Source organism: Carassius auratus, chromosome 3, assembly GCF_003368295.1.
Source record: "Carassius auratus strain Wakin chromosome 3, ASM336829v1, whole genome shotgun sequence".
NCBI lineage: Eukaryota > Metazoa > Chordata > Actinopteri > Cypriniformes > Cyprinidae > Carassius > Carassius auratus.
The window spans coordinates 5,933,998-5,942,627 of record NC_039245.1 but is presented as its reverse complement, the minus strand read 5'-3'; the positions used below and the strand labels follow the sequence as shown (position 1 = coordinate 5,942,627).

The 8,630-nt window shown below is 40.0% G+C and overlaps 1 pseudogene; it reads left to right on the top strand.

Moving 5' to 3' along the window:
- The first annotated feature begins 3,846 nt into the window (after nt 1-3,846).
- LOC113044892 (SWI/SNF-related matrix-associated actin-dependent regulator of chromatin subfamily E member 1-like) lies at nt 3,847-8,600 on the top strand (annotated as a pseudogene).
- Nucleotides 8,601-8,630: the final 30 nt, after the last annotated feature.

The following is an 8,630-nucleotide window of genomic DNA, read 5'->3' as shown; positions in this document are numbered from 1 at the left end:
TGTTGAATAACATGTTGACATCGTGCTCAAGCTTTGAGTCGGATTATATGGATTTACAATATTAATATTTATTAGGGTGGTGAATGTGTAATAGAGTGTGTTACAGGAAAGGGACAAATCTAGTCAGATTTAGCATCAAAAACTGCTATATTTTGTTGGATTTAATAAAATAATAAGCATTTAAATATTTTCTTTTTTCATTTTTCAAATGTCTCAATATTTATACTTGTATGGTTATTATATATATAATCTTTTTACATCTTAATGTAAATTTGACCATAAATGTATCATCTAAACACGGGAGCATGGTAGATTTAACAATGATTATTTATGCTAAAATGCAAACATTAAAAAAATGTAAAGAGAAATATTAATGACATCCCTTAAAATCTGGCAAAAGAAAAATTAATAAATACAGTAAAAGTTATACTGTGAAACATCAATTTACAAGAGTTGTTCATTGGTTTTAATGTATCACGTTGTTTTAAAATGTATATGTAATAAATAATTATTTTAAGATGTGATTCAATCAGGTGATGGCAAAGCTGAATAAAGCATCCATTACCTTGATCATTTTAACTCATCCTTGCTTGAATAAAGGTATGTACATCTAAACAGTATGTATATATGACCAAGTTTTTTTTTTTTTTTTCTTGGCTAAATCTACCTAAACTACGCAGCTTCTGTTGCTAATTCAGACAGAATGCACAAAAAGGTGTCACTTTTACATTGAGCCCCCAAATTCTCTCTCTGCCTGTCGTCTGGTCAGTGTAGTATTCGTTCATGGCCACTAGGGGCAGAAATGTGCTCGAAAATCGGGTCAGACGCGGCTCCAAATGTGTGTCACATCCTGGCGGAGCACGACTGAAGGAACAAAGGAGCTGGGGGTGAGTCCTCTCTAGCGTTGCCTTTTATTTCACACCATTGGTTTCCGCGTACAGCTTTTTTATCACATGTTATAAATACATCTAACATAAACCTTTTTAAAATGCAGTTCTCTGACATGTATCGTGATTTTAAATGTTCTTAAAGGGATGTCCGACTTTAGCGGATAACGTTAGCCCGCTAACGTTAGCTGGTGCTGTTTCGATAACAACGAGATGTGTTTGTGAAATACGACACATTAAAAGCTTTTGAAAACGTTAAACGCAATCCAAATAATCTAAAACACATGTTCTGCCTGAAAATGCAAAGACGAACTGTATTTCACATGGGATTTCACACTTAAGTTATTGAGCTAACGTAGCGTTAGCCAGTTTCATTCATTCATTGATATTTTGTTAGCATCTATATCGACTCGCGTTTCGTTTCCTCGGGATGTTTATAGCTCGCCAAGTGTAACACCTTTACATTATACTTCCTGTTAATAACCATTAGTTTGTTATGTTCCCCATGTGGCTGTCGTTTTATACCATTTATCTTTAAATAAACCTCTTTGCGAGCTTCAAGCTAACTCGCCTCATTGTGTGCGACGAAATGCACAAAAGGTGTCAGTTTTACATTGAGCCCCCATATTCTCTCTCTGCCTGTCGTCTGGTCAGTGTAGTATTCGTTCATGGCCACTAGGGCAGATGTGCTCGAAATCAGGTCAGACGCGGCTCCAAATGTGTGTCACATCCTGGCGGAGCAACACTGAAGGAACAAAGGAGCTGGGGGTGAGTCCTCTCTAGCGTTGCCTTTTATTTCACACAATTGGTTTCCGCGTACAGCTTTTTTATCCATGTTATAATACATCAAACATAACCTTTTTAAAATGCAGTTCTCTGACATGTATCGTGATTTTAATGTCTTAAAGGGATGTCCGACTTTAGCGGTAACGTTAGCCCGCTAACGTTAGCTGGTGCTGTTTCGATAACAACGAGATGTGTTTGTGAAATACGACACATTAAAAGCTTTTGAAAACGTTAAACGCAATCCAAATAATCTAAAACACATGTTCTGCCTGAAAATGCAAAGACGAACTGTATTTCACATGGGATTTCACACTTAAGTTATTGAGCTAACGTAGCGTTAGCCAGTTTCATTCATTCATTGATATTTTGTTAGCATCTATATCGACTCGCGTTCGTTTCCTCGGGATGTTTATAGCTCGCCAAGTGTAACACCTTTACATTATACTTCCTGTTAATAACCATTAGTTTGTTATGTTCCCCATGTGGCTGTCGTTTTTATACATTTATCTTTAAATAAACCTCTTTGCGAGCTTCAAGCTAACTCGCCTCATTGTGTGCGACGTTATCTGCATTTAGTACAGGCCTGAGATCTAATTTAATTCTCCTTAGATCCACATCTTAGTTATTGTTATTATTATATAACAAACATGTGGCCAGTTCTAACAAACATGGTCTCGAATTTCACATTTAAAGCAGGTGGGTGTTTTGTTGTTAAACGGCCAGAAAATCTCAGATTAAATCAGTTTGTTGTGATGGTACTGTATGTTTTTTTTGTTGTTGTTGTTGTTTTTTGCACATATTGAAAGCATGCCTATTCGTCTAATAAGTTTTTGCCCTATTTCAGAACCAAATGGTGGGGATAGCCTGATATCCTCAATCCTACAAACAAGATGTCAAGTAAGAGCACGTTTCAACTGATTGATTTGACCACTTAGTTGGCTTAGACCCCCTTGAAGCCCACCCATCTTTATCAGATCTTCAGAAATGAGTTTATTAAAGATGCTTTACCATTCATTCATTTATCTGATATTACCACTTCTTTAATTTGTAAATGTGTAAATACTGGCTTATTGGGGAAAAAACTTCACATTTTACATTTGAGTGTACGCTTTGTCTTTTTTTTCTCACTTTTTGATCTATTCAATTATTAATAATATATATATATATTTTTATTAAAGCAAATAATAATCAAGTATTAAGCAAAATACATTTATTTTAACAAAACAGATGAAGTTAAAAATAAAAATCTAATATTTAATGAAAATGTAATATTACTGTTAAGAAATTAGAATACTACTATATATGCGCCTTGTTTTCTTTTAATTTTTAAAAGTTAACCATCAAGCTTTTATTTTGAAGTAAAATTAAGAGTGAAGCCTGGTACAGTATTTATTTATCCGCATGCAGTTCGTGATATAGTGAGTGGCTTGGTTCATTTTCTGTGATGGTATCATGAGCTGCATGAGTGTAAATGCTTCACTTCAAATGGCAGTATTCCCGATCTGTTTATTGCACTATGAGATATCACAGAATTAATTTTCCTCATATATATTTTACGGTCATATAGCAATATTGATTTTATTGGGATATGTTCTGCATCCTTGACTTTATAGACTCATATGATGCATCTTCCTGGTTATTCATTAAACACTGTTTGGAGCAGTAAGTGTGTGAGCCTCCTTTTGTGCTTAGGCTTTCACATATAATTTAATCATTGCTCACTACAATACATACTGAGAGCCGTTAGCATTAATTTAGCATTGATGCTTCGCTCCACACGCATCCTTGGAAATCTCAAGTCCCTTACGGTTGAAATTTGATCCAAATCCCCTTTAATTACTTTTAGTGTCCCAGAACTGTTATTTTTGTCGGTTTAGAGACTGATTATTCAGGTCATACATCACCGAGAGCTTTGGCTCAAATACTCCCATCTCGAGAGTTAACAAATCTTTCTAGCACCTCATTACGTCCCACTACAACCACCCATAGTGCCTGTGGCTTTGCTACAAATGGATGTAGAATAATGCAAGGGTTGTGCTGTTATCAAAGATGGCTGCTTTTTGCATGTTTATGCAAATCATGACTGACAACAAAAGCAGGTTCTCCTTTTTTTCATTTTTTTTGTCCCTTCCTCCCTTGTTTGTGTCATTTCTCATTCGTGTTTTGTCTCATTTGTCTCCATCAGCAAATGCCCACCACCCCTGGGTTTGTGGGGTACAACCCATGACAGCCATCTGGCCTACAACAACTACAGGCTGGGAGGGGAACCCCGGCGGGAACAACAGGGTAATGGTAGGACCGGTGCCAACTAGGGCCCTAGTGACAGCAGAGGGACTAAAAGCACAGACTAGAGGACGCTAAAGCTAACGTATATGGCCCTGAATATGTAATCGAGTGAAATGCTTTGCTATTACACTGTACAGACTCATTTCATAGAGTTGAAGGTGTCTGTTGGGTATTAGAGTCAAGTCTTGGGTAGTTGTGTAGCTCTCAATTAGTAGCTTCCATAATCTTCATGCTTCTGTGGAGCACTCACTCTCTGTCATGTCTGGATGGGAGTGTCTGACGCAGTATGAATTGTAGATTCAGAGTGATTGCTTCTCAGAACTGTTCCCCCTTTCCCCTGTTGGCCATCCTTTCACCTCATCATGCACAAGAGCTGACGGCCGCCTGCTCGCATGGCTTTAGATGCCGTGCCAAACGCAGTAACTTGGCATGGCTTCTTGGCAAGCTTGAGGCATTTTAGCTGTTTGACTGGTTTCATTCAAACCTTTGCAGATGCATTTCAGGCGTAAAAGACAGTGTCTTTGTGTCCAAAAGAGCTTAATGCATGGCCTTGTTGGCATAATGTTAATGTGCTGTATTTGGTTTGCCATTTAGGTACATCTCCCGCCCCCTTTGCGAAGCGCCTCACACTGTCATTGTTTCTTTCAGTCGTGCTTCCTGTCTCTTTCTCTTCATAGTACTCCATTATGACAGTTCACTGTTTTCTGTGATGACCATGTGTGCCCTTTGTGGTCTCTAACACCCCGCGTGGGCCTCTTTCCCTCTCCCACAGAACTCCTCAGGGATCACTGTTCCTAAGCCGCCCAAACCACCCGACAAGCCGCTGATGCCCTACATGCGGTATAGCCGGAAGGTAAGCAGGAAGGTAAGACACCCACGGTGTCTGCTTTTACTGCTTGTAAATTGAGGAAAGTGCTTCTGCAATCAGCTTGAAGGCTGAGGGGCAGTCAGTGGTCTGATTCCACCCCTTCAGATGGTAGACCCCAACATCACTTCATTGCTTTTTTTCTGTTAAACAAGGCTGAGAAACTGACATTCGTTGCTTCTGATCCACTGAGCAAGAAGTGTTTTAAAAGACGAACGTAAAGAAGTTAGGTTTGTTAATGCTATTTGAATCTGTAGTAGTTCATGTTTTAATATTTTACATTTAAACATTGTTTAGATTCTAAACATGTTTAAGATACCTTTTCTCTCCTGTCCTGCATTCATGCTTTAGTTTTGGACAGAAATATAGGCAAAAATTGGTGCTCTATCTTTTTGGGAAAATGCAACCCTCTCCGCCCAGGAACCCAGGCTGCTCTGTGTCTGCTCTGAACTTACACTTGTATCTTCTTAGGTTTGGGACCAAGTTAAAGCCTCTAATCCTGACCTGAAGCTATGGGAGATTGGGAAGATCATCGGTGGCATGTGGAGGGACCTCACTGACGAGGAAAAACAGGACTATTTAAACGAATACGAAGCAGAGAAGGTTTGTCTTTTTCACTTTTGTTTTTTTCTCACTTGGAGCAAGATTCGTGAAGTCAAGCACTAAGCAATTTTCCTCCCCACAGATTGAGTACAATGACTCTCTGAAGGCCTACCACAACTCTCCAGCCTACCTGGCGTACATCAACGCTAAGAACCGTGCGGAAGCTGCTCTAGAAGAAGAGAGCAGGCAGAGACAGTCACGCTTAGACAAGGGCGAGCCCTATATGAGCATCCAACCTGCTGAGGACCCTGATGGTGAGATTAACGTGAAGTCATTTAGATGGCAAGAACATGACAATTTACATAAATGAACAAGCCCCCAACATTGTCTAAACACGTCACTGAATTTCTAAATTTTTCATATATTGTAGCTATTAGGGAAAAAGTAATTGCCAATTGGTTCATTTTGAAACTGTGGCATTTTTAATGAATCCTTTTTAAGTAGAAAGGTGCATCCACACAATTTTGTCCATTGTCCACAGTCGGGCTACCTAAATATATCAGCACCCTGACTGATGGCTTATCTTAAATACTGGGTTCCTGCGGCTCCTTAAAGCGTTCACTTTAGTTTAAAAAAAAAAAGTTTTCAAATACTTTAAATGGTGTAAGAAACGTCTTAATTATAAGTTCAAGAGCTCTTACGTTTAGTGATGGAAAGACAAGATTAGCAATATGGTTTAATGTGACGATTAATGCTATGATTTCATTTGAATAAATATGAGGTGCACGTTCTAAAGTCAAAATGCACATAAATTAATGTCTAAAGGGAACCGACTGTCTTCAGAAAGGTTTTGATGGCGTTTTCATTTCATCTTGCCTGTAATGCCTGATAAAGTACAGCCATTACAGGGAAAACCACTGTACTTCAGCTGTTTCAAAAGCCCCTCTAAATCATGTCATTTTATGGTTAAGATACACTGTAAATAAAGTTCCTTCCTTGATATTTCTGTGTTAAAAATGTTTTTGATTGTCATTTCAACTCCTATCCAATTTTCAAAATGAAAAATAATTTTTTTAATCTGGGCTAGTTCAATTTATTTCAGCTACCAAAATCTGGAGATTGCCTGACTGAGGGCTGTACGGTGTACTGTAGCAATCGCAGCTCACTTTCAAACCAAGCAGCTTTCTTTTGGTCAGTGTGGCAATTCTCTATAACAACTTGTCTTCAACCAGTTTAAAGTCTAAATGAGGAGCTCTTTCTCCCTCATGCTAATTTCCGATTGCTTACTTTTCCTTCTAAAACGACTGGATTCTGCCTATGAACCATAGCTGATCAGCGGTCAATGTATCTGCACTTTAAGGAGTATTAATGGCAGGTGTTTTTATTGTTACCAATTAGTAAAAAGCCATATTCTGAAGCTCAGTGTTTCTCAGAGAGATATTGTCAAAAAAATTCTCCATCTTTTTTACATTCTGAATTACCTACTTTTTTTTTTTTTTTTTTTTACATTTATGTTTAAGGCTATAGATAATTTTTGTAAAGTGTTACTTTCAGCAGATGTGGTAAGTAAACTACCTGGATTGTTCCGGTGAAATAATTGGCATCTAAATCCAGTTTATAATGGTTGAGCCATTCAGATTTTCTTTTACAAGCCTCCTGCTGAGAAGTAATTATCTGAAGAATTATCTTTGGTGCTAAATTTTAAAAGGAAGTTCTGAAACTTGAGAAAAATCACTGGTTGTGTTCTCTATTGCTTGCTTTCAATTATGAAATGTCTCTGTAGACTATGATGACGGGTTCTCCATGAAGCATATAGCGGCAGCTCGTTTCCAGAGAAACCACCGGCTCATCAGTGACATCCTGAGCGAGGTTGTTGTGCCTGACGTTCGCTCAGTGGTGACCACTGCTCGCATGCAGGTCCTCAAACGACAAGTCCAATCCCTCATGGTGCACCAGGTATGTTGGACATGTTAAACACACAAAGAAAAACTCAAGACGTGATAGTTTAATTGTTGTGTCTTGATTTCCAAACAGAGGAAACTTGAAGCAGAGCTGCTTCAAATCGAGGACCGACACCAGGAGAAGAAGAGGAGGTTCCTGGAGAGCACAGACTCCTTCAATAACGAGCTCAAACGGGTGTGAAATTCAGTTTGTTCTGTGAACTAATAGCCTTTGTGTTTAGCCTGAGCTCAGTCAGTGAGTGATGTGTGGTTTTTGTTTGTTTAGCTGTGCGGTCTTAAAGTGGAGGTGGACATGGAGAAGCTGGCAGCTGAAATGGCTGCTGCAGAGGAGGCAGCGCGCCGGAGGGCGGAGGAGAGGGAGCGGGAGGCAGCAGAGCAGGTGGAAAGAGCCGCTCAAGAAGAGCAACAGCCTGCCGCCGGCACCCAGGCCAATGCCAACCCTGAACAAACCTCTGCCAGCGAGGCCAAGGATGGAGAAGACAAGCCCACCCCTATGGAGACGGGTCAGACCTGCACCATTATGTTCTCTTACTTTGATTGTTCAACAAAAATGGATAAGATGTTTGGCTGACCTCTGTGTTGTCTGTTCTGTAGAGTCTCTGGCTGAAACTTCTGAAGCATCTCAGGAGGCTGAGCAAGGCCCCCCGGCTGCAGTCGGAGACAAGCCGGCCCAACCTGAGCCTGCAGAGGGCGCTACGGACGAGGGCACCAGTGACAGCACTGCTCCGTCTGAGAGCAGCTCTGGACCCCCAGCAGAACCCCAGGCCTCAGACACCCCTGAAGAGCGGCTGCCCACCCAGCCACAGTAATCCCACCCATGTTCTTCATGTTCATCTACACAGTCTCACTTTGATCTTGTGTAAAGTCATTCCACCTGCAAGTCAGTGTGTGAACAGTGAAAACTGCTCCCAGTCAATGTTGTACAGTGAAATGTTTTGGAAGGACAGCAGAATCTTAATTAGCACTCCACACACACACACAAACACACACACACATCCATTCAGGTACACCCGTTTATTCGATCTAACCCTGATATTACAAGCCCACTCGAGTATTCCTAAAGCTTTATGGCCCTTAAAAAGCTGTTTTATTGTAAAGTGGGCAAATGTTGAGGAAAATATAATGCTTGCATCCTGCAGTCACCAGTTGTTTGCGAAAAGCCGAAGTGCAAGGTTTTTTGCTGTTGCTTACCATGTTTTATCTTACTGTGGCACGATTATGTCATGGTATATATTTGTTTTATCTTTTCACAGTTTAGTTGAGTAGTCTGTGGATTGTAGCCCCCCCCCCTACCGCCATGGT